Below are 18,013 nucleotides of genomic sequence, written 5' to 3'. Positions count from 1 at the left end.
ACACCTAGATGTCCGTGTTCGACGGGTTCGGCCGAACTTTAAAAAAAAGTCCGGGTCCGTGTCCCGGACTTTTACCGAACTTTTCCCGGACACCGAACCCCATTGAAGTCAATGGGGACCCGAACTTTAAGGCACTAAAATGGCTCTAAAACACCAAAGGAAAGGGCTAGAGTGCTGCAAATGGCAGCAAAACGTAATTAAGAGCATGGCAAGTGCTCTGCAAACAAATGTGGATAGGGAAATAACTTAAAACAACAAAAAAAAAACAGAAAAATAAAACAATGTTCTTCTTCATCTCTGAAGGACGAGGCCCATATGGAGTAGGAGGGAGGTTGAGGTGGTGGTGGATGTGGCGGTGACATAGGCGTGCGCACAGGGTGTGCTGGGTGTGCCTGGGCACACCCTAATCACCTAGGGCACATAGCATTGCCAGTGAGGAGATGGGAAAGATCTCCCTGGGACCTGCTCTGCTCTATTTCTCCTTGCCTACAGGTACATGGCCCCGATACATTACTCTCCCTGCTGGCAAACACATGCATGTGTATTTCAACTTTGGGGTGCACACCTTAATGCAATAGGCTGCGCACACCTATGGGCGGTGTAGGTGGAAGCGGCGGTGGAGGAGGACCAGGGCCGGATTAACAGCATCATGGGCTTGGTGCTGAGGATTTTGAAGGGCCTTAAGGGCCGTGCCTTGCCATGCACCCAGAGGAGGAAGGGTGCAGCCATGCATGCCTAATTCAACATGGGATGCTGTCTCTGAAGCCCATAAACACATCCATGCATCGCCAACTGTCCCTCCTTGTCCGGCCTTCACGCTGTGTGGGGAGGTTCTGAGGGTGCTGCCTGGGGAAGCGAGCATAGAAGCCAGACTTCTGTGTTTACAAGTGACAGAAGAGCGGTAACAGTGAATATGGCCAACCCGGGGCCTATATAAAAGGTAGGGGCCTGGAGCTGCAGCTCCAATAGCCCCTACATTAATCTGGCCCTGAGGAGGAGGACGAGGTAGCCAACACTGCTTCTTTTCAAAAATTTTAAATGAGGGTACACCCCAAAAGAGTGAGAAAGAGCAAAAATGGAACAATGGGTGGGTAAGGTCGGTATCCATTGCTATTCTGCATAAGGTACGGAAAAGTCCCGTGGGATCCATGCCTGGTTCATTTTAATGAACGTGAGCTTGTCCACATTGTCTCTGGACAGGCGGCTGCGCTTGTCTGTTATAACGCCCCCAGCCGTGCTAAATACCCGTTCAGATAATACACTGGCTGCAGGGCACGCCAGCACCTCCAAGGCGTAAAGGGCAAGCTCAGGCCATGTGCCCAATTTGGAGACCCAGAAGTTGAAGGGGGCAGACCCGTCATTCACTACATGTAGGCGTGTGCACACATACTGCTCCACCATGTTGGTAAAATGCTGCCTCCTGCTAAGACGTTCCATCTGAGCTGCTGGTGCTGCTGTTTGTTGTGGCGTGCTGACAAAGCTTTTCCACATTTCGGCCATGCTAACCCTGCCTTCTGAGGTGCTGGCGGTGCCCTGGTTGCGTTGGCGACCTCCTCCTCCTCCTCCTCTGCCTTGTGCTTCCACTGTGGCCCCGCTGTCAGATGGGAATGCCAGCAGCATGGCGTCTACCAGCGTGCGCTTGTACTCGCGCATCTTGCGATCGCGCTCCAGTGAGTGAATTAAGGACGGTACGTTGTCCTTGTAACGGGGATCCAGCAGCGTGGCCACCCAGTAATCAGCACAAGTTAGAATGTGGGCAACTCGGCGGTCGTTGTGGAGACACTGCAGCATGTAATCGCTCATGTGTGCCAGGCTGCCCAGAGGCGACGAAAGGCTGTCCTCTGTGGGAGGTGTATCGTCCGTGTCCTCTGTATCCCCCCAGCCACGCACCAGTGATGGCCATGAGCTGGCCTGGGTGCCACCCTGCTGTGAACATGGTTCCATCTCCTCCTCCAGCTCCTCCTCCTCCTCATCCTCCTCATCCTCCAGAACTGTGCCCCTGCTGGACAATTGCGTCCCTGGCGTTTGCGTGTGCAGGAACCCACCCTCGGAGCCCCTTGCGAATGACTGCCCTGAAAGCCTTGGAAATGTTACCTCTTCATCCTCCTCCTCCTCCTCATCCTGTGCCACATCCTCTTCCATCATCGCCCGAATTGTTTTTTCAAGGAGGCATAGAAGTGGGATAGTTAAGCTGAGAACGGCGTCATTGCCACTGGCCATGTTGGTGGAGTACTCAAAACAGCGCAACAAGGCACACAGGTCTCGCATGGAGGCCCAGTTATTGGTGGTGAAGTGGTGCTGTTCCGCAGAGCGACTCACGCGTGCGTGCTGCAGCTGAAACTCCACTATGGCCTGCTGCTGCTCGCACAGTCTTTCCAGCATGTGCAAGGTGGAGTTCCACCTTGTGGGCACGTCACATATGAGGCGGTGAGCGGGAAGGCCGAAGTTACGCTGCAGCGCTGCCAGGCGAGCAGCAGCAGGGTGAGAACGCCGAAAGTGCGCACAAACGGCCCGCACTTTCTGCAGCAGCTCTGACATATCGGGGTAGTTTTTAAGGAACCTCTGCACCACCAAATTCAGCACATGCGCCAGGCAAGGGATGTGCGTCAAACCGGCTAGGCCCAGAGCTGCTATGAGATTTCGCCCGTTATCACACACCACCAGGCCGGGCTTGAGGCTCGCTGGCAGCAACCACTCATTTGTCTGCTGTTCCATGCTCCTCCACAACTCCTGCGCGGTGTGTGGTTTGTCCCCCAAACAGGCAAGTTGTAAAACTGCCTGCTGTCGTTTACCCCTGGCCGTGCTGAAGTTGGTGGTGAAGGTGTTACGCTGTCCGGATGAGGAGGCGGTAGAGGATGAGGAAGCGGAGTAGGAGGAGTTAGGAACAGGAGGCAAACTGAAGCGCCCTGCAATCCTCGGTGGTGGAAGGACATGCGCCAAATTGCTATCCGCCTCAGGCCCATCCGCCACTGCATTTACCCAGTGTGCCGTTAGGGAGATATAACGCCCCTGACCGTGCTTACTGGTCCACGTATCCGTAGTTAGGTGGACCTTGGCACAGATGGCGTTGCGCAGTGCACACCTGATATTTTCCCCCACTTGGTTGTGCAGGGAAGGGATGGCTTGCCTGGAAAAGTAGTGGCGGCTGGGCACGACGTACTGTGGGACAGCCACCGACATAAGGTTTTTAAAACTGTGCGTCTCCACCAGACGGAATGACAGCATTTCAAAGGCCAATAATTTTGAAATGCTGGCATTCAGGGCCAGGGATCGCGGGTGGGTAGGGGGGTACTTCCTCTTCCTCTCAAGTGTTTGGGAGATGGAAAGCTGAACGCTTCCACGGGACATTGTGGAGATGGTTGTTGGTGACCCAGGTGGTGGTGTTGCTGACAGATCGTCTGTTTGCGGGGTGGCAGGTGCCGGTATCACTACAGATGTGGCTGGAGCGGCCGAGACTGCAGCAGAAGAGGAAGCAGGATGAGCCAGAGACGTTTCTTGGTTTTGAAGGTGTGTACTCCACTGCAGCTCGTGCTTTGCACTTAGATGCCTGATCATGCAGGTTGTGCTCAGGTTGAGAAGGTTCATGCCTCGCTTCAAGCTCTGATTGCACAGGGTGCAAACCACTCGTGTCCTGTCATCAGCACATTTTCTAAAGAACTTCCACGCTAGAGAACTCCTTTGAGCTGACTTTGGTGCGCTCGTTCCCTTGCTGCGTTGGGCAGTAGCGGGCGTAGTGTCTAGGGCACGGCCGCTCCGCTTCTGCACCCTGCTCCCTCTTCTGCTGTGCTGGTGGCTCTGTGCGACCACCGCCTCTTCCTCCAAACTACTCAGGTCACCTGCATGACGTTCATTCCATGTGGGGTCGAGGACCTCATCGTCCTCCACATCATCTTCCACCCAGTCTTCACCCCTGCCCTCCTTGTCGGTCTCCACAATGCTGAACGCCGCAGCAGTTGGCACCTGCGTTTCGTCATCATCGGAGACGTGCTGCGATGATCCTTGCATGTACTCATCTTGAGAAATAAGTGGTTGGGCATCGCTGCACTCAATCTCTTCCACTTCTGGGGCAGGGCTAGGTGGATGGCCCTGGGAAACCCTGCTGACAGAGTCCTCAAAAAGAATAAGAGACTGCTGTATGGCTTGGGGCTCAGACTGCTGGCCTGATTTGCAAGGGGGTGAGGTGAAAGACGGTTGGACATTGGCTGCAGGTGCCAACTCTGACCTTTCTGCAGTAGACTGGGTGGGAGACAATGTGAAGGAACTGGAGGCACTGTCAGCAGCAAACCAATCTACTATCGCCTCAACTTGTTCTGGCCTCATCACTTCTAGGGGCGTTTGATGCCCTACCAAATACTGATGCAGGTTCTGTCGCCTACTCACACTTGAGGAAGGTGTTTCACTTGTGCGTGTAGCTGGCACAGATCGACCATGTCCTCTCCTTGCAACAGGAGCTCTACCAGCAGCACCACGACCCAGGCCACGGCCCTTATTTGACGGTCTCCTCATATTTCTGTAATTTAAGATCTTGCCCTAGAAAGGTTTTTATTGAATAGCGGAATAGAAAATATGATCCAAAAAAAGTGTATGTATATCACACGTACACAACCACACTAGGCCCCAATTACTATTGTTTGTACCCCTAAAAGGCTAGATGAGGAGTAGGGGGAGTATGGAACAGGCAGCACCCTCAAACCTTCAGAAGTATGAGATGAACCCCAACAACTTGGAAAGGTGGATCTCTCTCACACGTACCGACACAGACTATCCCGCAATTCAATTGATCCTCAAAGGTTTTTATTGAATAGCGGAATAGGAAATATGATCAAAAAAAGTGTATGTATCTCGCACGTACACAACCACACTAGGCCCCAATTACTATTGTTTGTACCCCTAAAAGGCTAGATGAGGAGTAGGGGGAGTATGGAACAGGCAGCACCCTCAAACCTTCAGAAGTATGAGATGAACCCCAACAACTTGGAAAGGTGGATCTCTCTCACACGTACCGACACAGACTATCCCGCAATTCAATTGATCCTCAAAGGTTTTTATTGAATAGCGGAATAGGAAATATGATCAAAAAAAGTGTATGTATCTCGCACGTACACAACCACACTAGGCCCCAATTACTATTGTTTGTACCCCTAAAAGGCTAGATGAGGAGTAGGGGGGGTATGGAACAGGCAGCACCCTCAAACCTTCAGAAGTATGAGATGAACCCCAACAACTTGGAAAGGTGGATCTCTCTCACACGTACCAACACAGACTATCCCCCAATTTAACTGATCCCCAAAGGTTTTTGATTAAATAGCGGAATAGAAAATATGATCCAAAAAAAGTGTATGTATATCACACGTACACAACCACACTAGGCCCCAATTACTATTGTTTGTACCCCTAAAAGGCTAGATGAGGAGTAGGGGGAGTATGGAACAGGCAGCACCCTCAAACCTTCAGAAGTATGAGATGAACCCCAACAACTTGGAAAGGTGGATCTCTCTCACACGTACCGACACAGACTATCCCGCAATTCAATTGATCCTCAAAGGTTTTTATTGAATAGCGGAATCGGAAATATGATCAAAAAAAGTGTATGTATCTCGCACGTACACAACCACACTAGGCCCCAATTACTATTGTTTGTACCCCTAAAAGGCTAGATGAGGAGTAGGGGGAGTATGGAACAGGCAGCACCCTCAAACCTTCAGAAGTATGAGATGAACCCCAACAACTTGGAAAGGTGGATCTCTCTCACACGTACCGACACAGACTATCCCGCAATTCAATTGATCCTCAAAGGTTTTTATTGAATAGCGGAATAGGAAATATGATCAAAAAAAGTGTATGTATCTCGCACGTACACAACCACACTAGGCCCCAATTACTATTGTTTGTACCCCTAAAAGGCTAGATGAGGAGTAGGGGGAGTATGGAACAGGCAGCACCCTCAAACCTTCAGAAGTATGAGATGAACCCCAACAACTTGGAAAGGTGGATCTCTCTCACACGTACCAACACAGACTATCCCCCAATTTAACTGATCCCCAAAGGTTTTTGATTAAATAGCGGAATAGAAAATATGATCCCAAAAAAGTGTATGTATATCACACGTACACAACCACACTAGGCCCCAATTACTATTGTTTGTACCCCTAAAAGGCTAGGAGTAGGGGGAGTATGGAACAGGCAGCACCCTCAAACCTTCAGAAGTATGAGATGAACCCCAACAACTTGGAAAGGTGGATCTCTCTCACACGTACCAACACAGACTATCCCCCAATTTAACTGATCCCCAAAGGTTTTTGATTAAATAGCGGAATAGAAAATATGATCCCAAAAAAGTGTATGTATATCACACGTACACAACCACACTAGGCCCCAATTACTATTGTTTGTACCCCTAAAAGGCTAGGAGTAGGGGGAGTATGGAACAGGCAGCACCCTCAAACCTTCAGAAGTATGAGATGAACCCCAACAACTTGGAAAGGTGGATCTCTCTCACACGTACCAACACAGACTATCCCCCAATTTAACTGATCCCCAAAGGTTTTTGATTAAATAGCGGAATAGAAAATATGATCCCAAAAAAGTGTATGTATATCACACGTACACAACCACACTAGGCCCCAATTACTATTGTTTGTACCCCTAAAAGGCTAGGAGTAGGGGGAGTATGGAACAGGCAGCACCCTCAAACCTTCAGAAGTATGAGATGAACCCCAACAACTTGGAAAGGTGGATCTCTCTCACACGTACCAACACAGACTATCCCCCAATTTAACTGATCCCCAAAGGTTTTTGATTAAATAGCGGAATAGAAAATATGATCCCAAAAAAGTGTATGTATATCACACGTACACAACCACACTAGGCCCCAATTACTATTGTTTGTACCCCTAAAAGGCTAGGAGTAGGGGGAGTATGGAACAGGCAGCACCCTCAAACCTTCAGAAGTATGAGATGAACCCCAACAACTTGGAAAGGTGGATCTCTCTCACACGTACCAACACAGACTATCCCCCAATTTAACTGATCCCCAAAGGTTTTTGATTAAATAGCGGAATAGAAAATATGATCCCAAAAAAGTGTATGTATATCACACGTACACAACCACACTAGGCCCCAATTACTATTGTTTGTACCCCTAAAAGGCTAGGAGTAGGGGGAGTATGGAACAGGCAGCACCCTCAAACCTTCAGAAGTATGAGATGAACCCCAACAACTTGGAAAGGTGGATCTCTCTCACACGTACCAACACAGACTATCCCCCAATTTAACTGATCCCCAAAGGTTTTTGATTAAATAGCGGAATAGAAAATATGATCCCAAAAAAGTGTATGTATATCACACGTACACAACCACACTAGGCCCCAATTACTATTGTTTGTACCCCTAAAAGGCTAGGAGTAGGGGGAGTATGGAACAGGCAGCACCCTCAAACCTTCAGAAGTATGAGATGAACCCCAACAACTTGGAAAGGTGGATCTCTCTCACACGTACCAACACAGACTATCCCCCAATTTAACTGATCCCCAAAGGTTTTTGATTAAATAGCGGAATAGAAAATATGATCCCAAAAAAGTGTATGTATATCACACGTACACAACCACACTAGGCCCCAATTACTATTGTTTGTACCCCTAAAAGGCTAGGAGTAGGGGGAGTATGGAACAGGCAGCACCCTCAAACCTTCAGAAGTATGAGATGAACCCCAACAACTTGGAAAGGTGGATCTCTCTCACACGTACCAACACAGACTATCCCCCAATTTAACTGATCCCCAAAGGTTTTTGATTAAATAGCGGAATAGAAAATATGATCCCAAAAAAGTGTATGTATATCACACGTACACAACCACACTAGGCCCCAATTACTATTGTTTGTACCCCTAAAAGGCTAGATGAGGAGTAGGGGGAGTATGGAACAGGCAGCACCCTCAAACCTTCAGAAGTATGAGATTGTGTTCACTGTACCCCACAAAGATTGAGTTCACTGCACCCCACAATGATTGTGTTCACTGCACCCCACAAAGATTGTGTTCACTGCACCTCACAAAGATTGTGTTCACTGTACCCCCCAAAGATTGTGTTCACTGCACCCCACAAAGATTCTGTTCACTGTACCCCACAAAGATTGTGTTCACTGCACCCCAAAAAGATTGTGTTCACTGCACCCCAAAAAGGATGTTGTTCACTGCACCCCAAAAAGGATGTTGTTCACTCCACCCCAAAAAGATTGTGTTCACTGCACCCCACAAAGATTGTGTTCACTGCACCCCAAAAAGATTGTGTTCACTGCACCCCAAAAATGATTTTGTTCACTGCACCCCAAAAAGGATTTTGTTCACTGCACCCCAAAAAGGATGTTGTTCACTCCACCCCAAAAAGATTGTGTTCACTGCACCCCAAAAAGATTGTGTTCACTGCACCCCACAAAGGATTTTGTTCACTGCACCCCAAAAAGATTGTGTTCACTGCACCCCAAAAAGGATGTTGTTCACTGCACCCCAAAAAGGATTTTGTTCACTGCACCCCAAAAAGATTGTGTTCACTGCACCCCACAAAGGATTTTGTTCACTGCACCCCACAAAGATTGTGTTCACTGCACACCAAAAAGGATTGTGTTCACTGCACCCCAAAAAGATTTTGTTCACTGCACCCCAAAAAGATTGTGTTCACTGCAGCCCAAAAAGATTGTGTTCACTGCAGCCCAAAAAGATTGTGTTCACTGCAGCCCAAAAAGATTGTGTTCACTGCAGCTCACACACAGAAAAATGGATGTGGATCACTGACACCTGCCTATCTCCAATCCCACACCACACAGCAATATCGATTGTAGTTTGTAGAACACAGTTTCCCTAAAATTCAGCAGACTCTGTCCCTAACAGGATTGAGAAGAGATCGTAGATCAGGATTGAGTGCAGACCCCACCCCCCACACAGCAATATCGATTGTAGTTTGTAGAAGACACTGACCCTATAATTCAGCAGACTCTATCCCTAAAATGCCTACAACTCGCCCTGCCTAAACACTCCGACCTGTCCCTCAATTCTATCCGGACACAAATGTTTTTTTCCTGCCTATCTTTCCCTAATCAGCAGCCAGCACGTTGATGTGTGCTCTGTCCCTGAATCTAAGCAGCATAATGACGCCGCTGCGGCTGCCTCGAACTTATAAAGACTTGGTCACATGCTTCAGACGGCCAATCACAGCTACTGAGACATTTGCAGGCATGGCTGGGATGGCTTAAGGCACACCAGTTAAACGATTGTTGATTGGCTGTTGAAAGCCCGCCATGAAAAGAGCGCCAAAGCATGCAAAACCCGGAAATAAAACGACCGAACACGGATTTTTACCCGAACATACAGTAAAGTGTCCGTGTCCGTGTTCGGGTACAAAAAATCCAATTATTCGGTACGAACACGAATAATACAGTCCGTGTTCGCTCAACACTATTCATTGCTTGCGATTTGGACTGATTGGTATGCAATCCCGACAGTCGTGAAAATTTGTCTAACAATGCAAATAAATTGGGAAGGGTCGTAATCGGTGAAGTGACCATGGCCAATATATCGTCCCCAAACAAAACGTTTTTATGTTCGGCACCCCCGCAGATCACCCCCTGAATATCTTCCGACTCACGGATTTTAATCGCCAATGGCTCCAGAGCCAAAACAAAAAGAGGGGATAAGGGGCATCCTTGGCGAGTGCCCCTACAGACATCTATCCTGCCCGAGGTGTAACCCTTCAGCATAAGCGTAGCCGTGGGTGTATCATATAACACCCGCAGAAGGGTGAGGAAGGAGGAGCCAAAACCCAGTCATGACAGCACATCAAACAAGTATTCCCACGATAAAGTGTCAAAGGCCTTATGGATGTCTAAAGATAAAAGCATGCCCTTGCATGGACCCACCCCATCCTAATTAGATTGTATTGCCGATATAACATCCAAGACCCGTCTAGTCTGGTCTGAGGTCTGACGACCCGGAACAAACCCAGCCTGGTCAGGGTGTACATACCGGGCCAAAAAGGTGCTGAGCCTGGTTGCCATAATTTTGGCCAAAATTTTCAGGTCGGAATTGATCAAAGATATCAGGCGACAGTTCTCACAAATTCTCACCCCGGTTTTGGAAGCAAATGAATAAACGCTGCATTCTGCTTAGGTGGAAGAGACTCCCCCCGGCGAATCGCGTTAAGAAATACACAGAGGTAGGGAGATAGGACCTCCTGAAATTTGCGGTAATAAGCACCTGAGAATCTATCAGGTCCCGGTGCCTTAGACGGGTGCAAAGTCTTGATAGCCCTTTTGATCTCTAATTCCGTGATCTCATCATCCATGAGGTCTGCTTGGGATTTCGAAAGTTTGGGCAACCGTATATCATCAAAAAACGCATAGGCTAACATCCTGTCATAGGAGGCGGGGGTCCGATAAAGTTTAGTGTTGAAGGCCGCAAACTCCGCCGTGAGCTATTCAGGGTTGTGGGACAGCGAGCCATTATGTAGGCGCAGTCTAGGCAAAGCCGACGCGAAGGGGCGAGGAGTCAACTTCCTCATTAACAACGTGGTAGGCTTGTTTCCCATCGTATAGTAGCAGTGGCGAGACCCGCGAATAAGCTTTTTCGCTTGAGTGGTAAGACTCATTTTTAAACTCAACCTGGCCTCATCTATGTTATGTCGGATATCTACCAGAGGTCGGGACCGCTGCTCACGCAGAAAGTCCGCCAACACCCGCCCCTGCAGTTTGATAGTGCTTTCCCGATTACGTTTAAGTCGAGCTGCTATCTGTAGTAATTTGCCTCGGATCGTGGCCTTATGTGCTGCCCAATTAACTATTAGGGACGTGTCCGCCGGGACATTTTCCTGAAAAAATTGCTTAATATCAGCCTCCAGTTCCTGAAAAATCCCGGGGTCATTCAAAAGAGCCGCCACGGAGACGGGCGCGGCTTGGACCACAAGGCCAAGAAAGTTAACCTGCACTGGGGAATGATCAGACCACGGGGGTTGCCAGTATCTTCGCTGAGGACACATATAGGGCAAGCGCAGAGCTAGCAAACATGTGGTCTATGCGGGAGTAGGTGCCGTGGACATAGGAAAAATGGGTGTAGTTTTATCCAGCGCCTGTTCCAGGGGGAGATTACTATCCCCACCCAGAATCACCCCACCCTGTGCCTTAGGGAGTAGCGTCTGTAACATATTATGAAAGAAAGGAAGTTGACCCGAGTTGGGGGCGAGGTACGAGATAAATTAAATAAGTTGGTCATTAATCAGTCCCACCGCCATAAGGTAACGACCCTCTTTGTCCCTAACTATAGTGACAGGAGTGAAAGGTACTTTGCGAGAGAAGCAGATAGCCACTCCCCGCTTCTTTTCCGTCTCTGAGGACAAATAAAATTGTGGATATGGGGAGGAAAGGTATCGAGGGGCCGAAGTTTTAGAAAAGTGCGTTTTCTGCAACAGCAAAATGTCTGCTGTAATTCTATGGTAGTAAATAAAGGCCTTAGCCCGTTTGGAAGGGGAATTAAAGCCTTGTACATTGGATACTCCGACTTAAACAATTTACAGTTGGTAAGGACAACTCTCACTTTGCCTCACCAGGTTACTTGTGAAAGCAGACACCCTGCTTAGCCATACTGCCACTTGTATGGAAGGGTTAAGTCTTCTTGCTATCGCTAGTAGCAGACTTGATGAACTACATTATCTTCAGGACACACTCTCTAGCATCCCCTTGATTGACACCCATTCACTGACTCTTCTAGCTGAAGGGATGGCCCCCTCATGACACAGATCTGTACTCACTATATGCAGAATCAGATCCTTTCCAGTGTCTCTCTTCCAGTCAGCTCTGCAGGACATCTGAGTTCAGCTCCTCTCTCACTCTCAGGCCCTTAGGGTCAACCACCTGAGGCCGCAACTTCTACAAAGGAGGGGCAGCAGCCCCTCCCTCCGGAACCCCGTTCTCTAGCTGATAGACCCCGAACTCATGTGCTCTTGGTATTTATACAGTATCCCTGCATGCACCAAGGCATTTTCCTCTGCCAATCACGAGGGCTGTACTAAATGCCTGTGCACGCATTTGTCAGGTTTACTCCCACTGTCCAATATGCCTCCCTATTGGACCAGTGTGAAACACTTCAGACAAACTTGAGTTGCACTGAGCACATTGAGCAGACCTCACTCGCAGATCCTGCTCTCTGGTAGGCAGAGAACAAATATAGATTTACCTGGCAATCTTTCTGGTAAGCAGAATAGATCCAGAACTATACTCTCTCTCCAGCACCGACCTAGAAGGGTGCTACACAAGTATGCGGTTTTGTTTTGGGCAACTTTTGTAATATGTTTTGGCTAGTTTTAGGTTATATTGTCTGACAACCCTTGTCTTACCCGAATAACTGCAGTTGTAATTTGAATGACAAAGCATTCAGTTCACAGGAGTGAAAGAAAGTTACTAACACGGCAGACGTTATGTCATAAGAAGCCAAACATCTTGCAAACAAGTTTTACATGGTAGTAAAAAACTAAACAGGCAAGTTACCAGTCACATTGTCTATTATTTTAGCTATTTGGGTGTGGTGAGAGGGGAGTAATAAAAACCTGTGCTGCTCGCTTTTCTTTCCATCTGCAAAATGAAAGCTCTCAGCACCTCTAGTTATATAAATGAATATATTAATTCACATATCATATATCACTCTAATCTCATAACCCAAAAAGGAATCTCAGCCTGGGTTCACACTAATGCGTGCAGAACACTGCACGTGATTCACACAGGAATACATTTTGTATAGCTCAAATCACATCCGAACCAAAATGGTGCTGGACCCTTTTTTTCGGCACCTGAATCGCATCTAGGGTTGCCACCTCATCCCTTTAAACCAGAACACATATGAATTACACAGGTTCGGTGGCTGGTGGTAATTTAACTCACTTAGTGCCTTATCTGTATTAAATTAGCCTCAGAACCTGTGTAATTCATATGTATTAGGGTTTAAAGGGATGAGGTGGCAACCCTAGGCAGCTAATCGCAGATTCACAAATGTCAATGGGGTCTAAAGGTGGAGTTGCAAGGAGCTTCTTTTCAGATAGAAAATCTGTTGCACAAAAGTAAATGGTGATCAGAGGATTACATTGCACGAGGAAAAACTTTCAATACAAATGTCAAAAGTACTTTAAATAATTTTTGAAGCACTGAATTATTCCGGAATGAAAAGACACCAATGAGCCCTGGTTCACACTGATGCGATGTGGGGAATGTAGAAGATTTGCTGCATTTTCCTTCATCGCATAGCAATCGCACGGCCTCCATGCGATCTGCTGTGGGTATCAATGTTAGATTAACAACACCCTGAAAAATATCGCAAAATGCAGTGTGATTGCCAGACTGCACATATGCGATGGGATTAGGATTGCCATTTCATCCCTTTAAACCAGGACACATATTAATTACACAGGTTCTGAGGCTAATATAATGGACAGAAGGCACATGGTGAGTTTAATTAATGTGTGTCCTGGTTTAAAGGGATGAGGTGGCAACCCTAATATCCTCTGACACCCACTGCTATCCGATCCGATCCTGTCTGTGAAATCCAGGCGGATGGTAATTGGTAACTCTATTTTCCATCCGTTTGGAGGATCAGTTGGGATCGGATGAAAATGGACAGGCGGTCCGTTTTCATCCAATCTCCCATAGCGAGGCTGTAACAGATCGCTGGGGATTGTCTAATCAGCGAGGATCAGCTGATCTATTCCCCCGCTGAGCAAAACGAAAGCCCGTGTAAAAGGACCCTAAAGTTCCACAAGAAAATCATCAGGGAAGGATCAACTGGTATTGCAAAAATATAAAGAAAACTTTAATGAAAAATACAAAATTAAAAAACACACCTCCACCATTGCAAAAGTATAAAAATATGGCAACGTTGTCACTACAACCAGGTAGCTTCCACAAACTTGCATTCATCTACATACACAAACGTAAATACAGGTAATGGGATTAATGGCAGGCAATCAACCATAAAGCTATAGGATATTCCCAGATGATCTATAGCAATTCCTGCTCTTGGAATAGGTCAGTCTGGAGTCCCAACTGTAGGTAAATGCAGCCTGCTACAGCTGGAGACTGTGTGGGCATGCAGCATTGGAAGATCTGTCTAAAATCTCAAAATGCTGTTATAAGTAAGTGAGTTTGTGAGTCCTTAAGCCTCGTACACACGATTAGATTATCGAACGATCTTTCGTCCGTTTTTTTGTTGCATGCTAGTCTCATGTCAGAAGTGAAGAGGTTACTTTCATACGAAAATTCCTGTACGACAGAATTCAACTTCAGAAGTGATGTCATGTGTTGAATTGTTTTGTATGTGTTCTTTCATTTCTGAGCATGCCTAGTCTTGCTCTTACGATTTTTTACAGACGAAAACTGTACTGATTAAATGAAAATTAGTACATTGTGTTCATGTACGATAAAAATTTTATAGCCTGCACATCCAGTTTTCGTCCGAAAATTTGTAAACGTCTGTCGACAGCACTATACTAACAATACAAAAATCGGCAGATCGTTCGTCGGACAAAATTTTACTTCCAATTTTCATATTGTGTGTATGGGCCTTAAGTCACAGAGTTCTGTACTAAGTACGGTGGGTCAATCTACTGTTATCCGGCAGCTGAATGAGACCGGGCAGGGCTGGTAAGGGTAGTGGGTGGATGCAGCTGGAATTGGTGTGCTGTAATGGAATTGGGAATGCTGCGGGGGAAAGTATAGGTGTGGACAAAGAGGATGTACACAGTCCAGGTGTCTCACCACTCCCCGGCAGCATGGAGATGCTCATCAATCCTTCTCTGGCGATTTTCTTGTGGATTTATAGTCTTCTTAATTCTATATCTTCTCTGGGATGTAGGCTGCCTCAAATCCTTCAATTAGCCGATTTTACTATGCTACTAAGCAACTGGAGAACTTTTTTTAACCCTTCCTGCCCAGCCCCTGTGCCCCTTTAAGTTGATCCACATGCCTGGGGTCAGGAAGGACTTCCTGATCACGTGGCCACTGTGATTGGCTATCACAGTGGCAGCATGATTAGGACCCTTCAGGAAAGGTTAGAGACTGTGGGCTGTATATGACATCTCGGTTACTGTGCTTGGTATTCAGTATATTTTTAATAATATATATTTTTTTTAATATTCATGAAAAATGGGACTTATAATAATAAAAAATAAAAAAAATCACTTCTGATGCCTATCTGAGGGGTTGCCACGTGACCACTGTGATTTGCTATTACAGTGGCAACATGATCTGTCTTACAGCTTGGTTTACTGTGCTTGGTATTTAGTATATTTTAATAATAATACATTTTTTTTTAATATTCATAAAAAATGGACTTGTAATTAAAAAAAAAAAATCACTTCTGATGCCCATCTGAGGGATGGCCATGTGACCACAGTGATTGGCTATTACAATGGCAACATGTTAGGGACCCTTTGGGAAAAGTGAGAGATTGTGGGCTGTCTATGACGGCTCGGTCACTGTGCTTGGTATTTAGTATATTTTTAATAATAATATATATTTTTTTTTAATATTCATGAAACATGGACTTATAATTTAAAAAAAAAAAAAAAAAATCACCTCTGATGCACATCTGAGGGGTGGCCATGTGACCACTGTGATTGGCTATTACAGTGGCAAGATGATCGTGACCCTTTGGGAAAGGTGAGAGACTGTGGCACAGCTGAGTCACTGCGCTTGATATTTTAAAATATTTTTAATAATATATTTTTCTTTTGCATATTTATGAAACATGGACTTATAATAAAAAAAAAAAATCACTTCTGATGCCTATCTGATCCTGTTTCCACTTTGTTACTAAGGGCTCAACTGTTCTTACTGAGATAGGGCCTGCCTCCCAGAGATATACCCCACCTGCGCATCCTCCTCTTCAATGAAAGCAATTCGTGGTTAATATTAGAAACCTCATTGGGGTTGGGGATAGGAGATTAATAAAATGTAGCTTCTGGAGATAGCCTGACAATCAGGGAAGTTTAAAGTAGAAGTTCAGCCTATAGCTAACTAACTCAAAACCTACTCGCATCCACATTCTAAGACTAATCTATCTAAACCTGTAGAGCAAAAATAGCTATACATACCTTATCTGCAGCCGATCTGGTCTGGTCTCCAGCGGTGGATGCTGTGTGGAAGATATGTATGATGCCTGGGAAGTGACATCATCCATATAGTTGCTATGGGGCTTCCGTTGTCAGCTGTTGTCACTTAGGGGTGTACTCACTTTTGTTGCCAGCGGTTTAGACATTAATGGCTGTGTGTTGAGTTATTTTGAGGGGACAGCAAATTTACACTGTTATACAAGCTGCACACTCACTACTTTACAATGTAGCAAAGTGTCATTTCTTCAGTGTTGTCACATGAAAATATATAATAAAATATTTACAAAAAATGTGAGGGGTGTACTCACTTTTGTGAGATACTGTAAAAATATCTAGATATTAGTTTAATTTCGCATATACCAACCTATGAAATTGGAGGCTATGTATGAGAATAATGCCGGCAATGACGAGTGGTGAGCATGGTCACATGACTGTTTGACTATACTGACCAATAATAATCACCTCCTCTGTCCCAGAAGGAAAAACACATTCTCATTGATATGCTAATGGGTATCATAACAACACTTAGTGGAGGCTGGGAAAACAGATACTGTTATATACAGTAGCTCCTTTGTAAATACTTTGGCAGAGCAATTGTAGGAAGTCGCATTCCTGTGTGTTCTTTTGAAACTGCCAAAACTAAAATATACACATAATTTATAAAACCTGATATAATTAATTTAAATTCATAACAAGCATTTATCTAAATATATAAAAAATACTGGTCATTTAGATACCAAACACCACTATGTCATAAGTTACAGAAAGCTGGTGGGACACATTATCCCACTGATGTCACACCCTCCTCAGGGACCAGAAAAGCTGGTTTGCAGCTGATCAGCTCTCAATTTTTAATGGAACCTTGCAAGTACACAGAGAATTATTCTGAGGGCCAGTAATTCTGGCAGGATTGGACTCAATATTTCTGCCTTTTTAATACATGACAAATTTGATTCTATAATTAGAAACCTACCTTCAGGGGTCATTGCTTGGCATGCAGTGAGGATGGAAGACAGATAGAGGAGCTCTGTCAAACCCCCAACTCTCACGGGCCTAACGACTACATTTCCCAGCTGTGAAATGAACAGACTCACCCACTAAAACTTAGGCACCCGCTCCCGCCGCTCTTCATCCATCTCCAGGACACAAAGCATCTCAGACATCTTTAAAACACAGTCACTGCGTCTCGAGGCCTCAGGCAAGATGGCGAAGCTTTGTGTGAGGAGAAGAGGATTTCAGTGAGTCGACTTATGAGGAAGTGGAAATGGATACAGCTACACCCGATCACCCGCTGACTCTTACAGATATGATGAAAATAGTGGCAGACATAAAAAGCACATTCTCATCTGCCATCCCAGAGTATAAAGGAGTTGTAAAGTCAGTTTTTTTTTTATCTTAATGCATTCTAAATTTAAAAGAGCAAAACTAAACCCTGGGTGGCTAAACTCTAACATAAAAATGCATATTAATACTAAAGAAAAGGCCTTCAAAAAATACAACGCTGAGGGGTCATTGGCAGCATTCAAGCATTACAAAGAGTGTAATAAGAAATGTAATGGTGAAATCAAGCTAAAATAGAACACGAGACGAGAGACATATAGTGGAAGAGAGTAAAAAAAAAAACCCAAGAAATTCTTTAAGTATATAAATAGTAAGAAAGCGAGGCCAGAACACATTGGCCCCATAAAAGACGACAAAGGGAATCTGGCCACAGAGGACAGAGAGATGGCGAGTGTTAAATAATTTCTTCTCTTCAGTCTTCACAAAAGAATTGGGGGGCTACAGAAACCCAGCTTGTAAGGCTAAACTAAATAATACACCTCAGGAAGTACCCCCATGGCTAACAGAGGATAGACTTCGAACTAAACTAGAGA

This window comes from Pelophylax lessonae (assembly GCF_965119305.1).
Source record: "Pelophylax lessonae genome assembly, chromosome: 7".
NCBI lineage: Eukaryota > Metazoa > Chordata > Amphibia > Anura > Ranidae > Pelophylax > Pelophylax lessonae.
The sequence above is the reverse complement of the archived record's forward strand: the minus strand, read 5'-3'. Positions refer to the sequence as shown.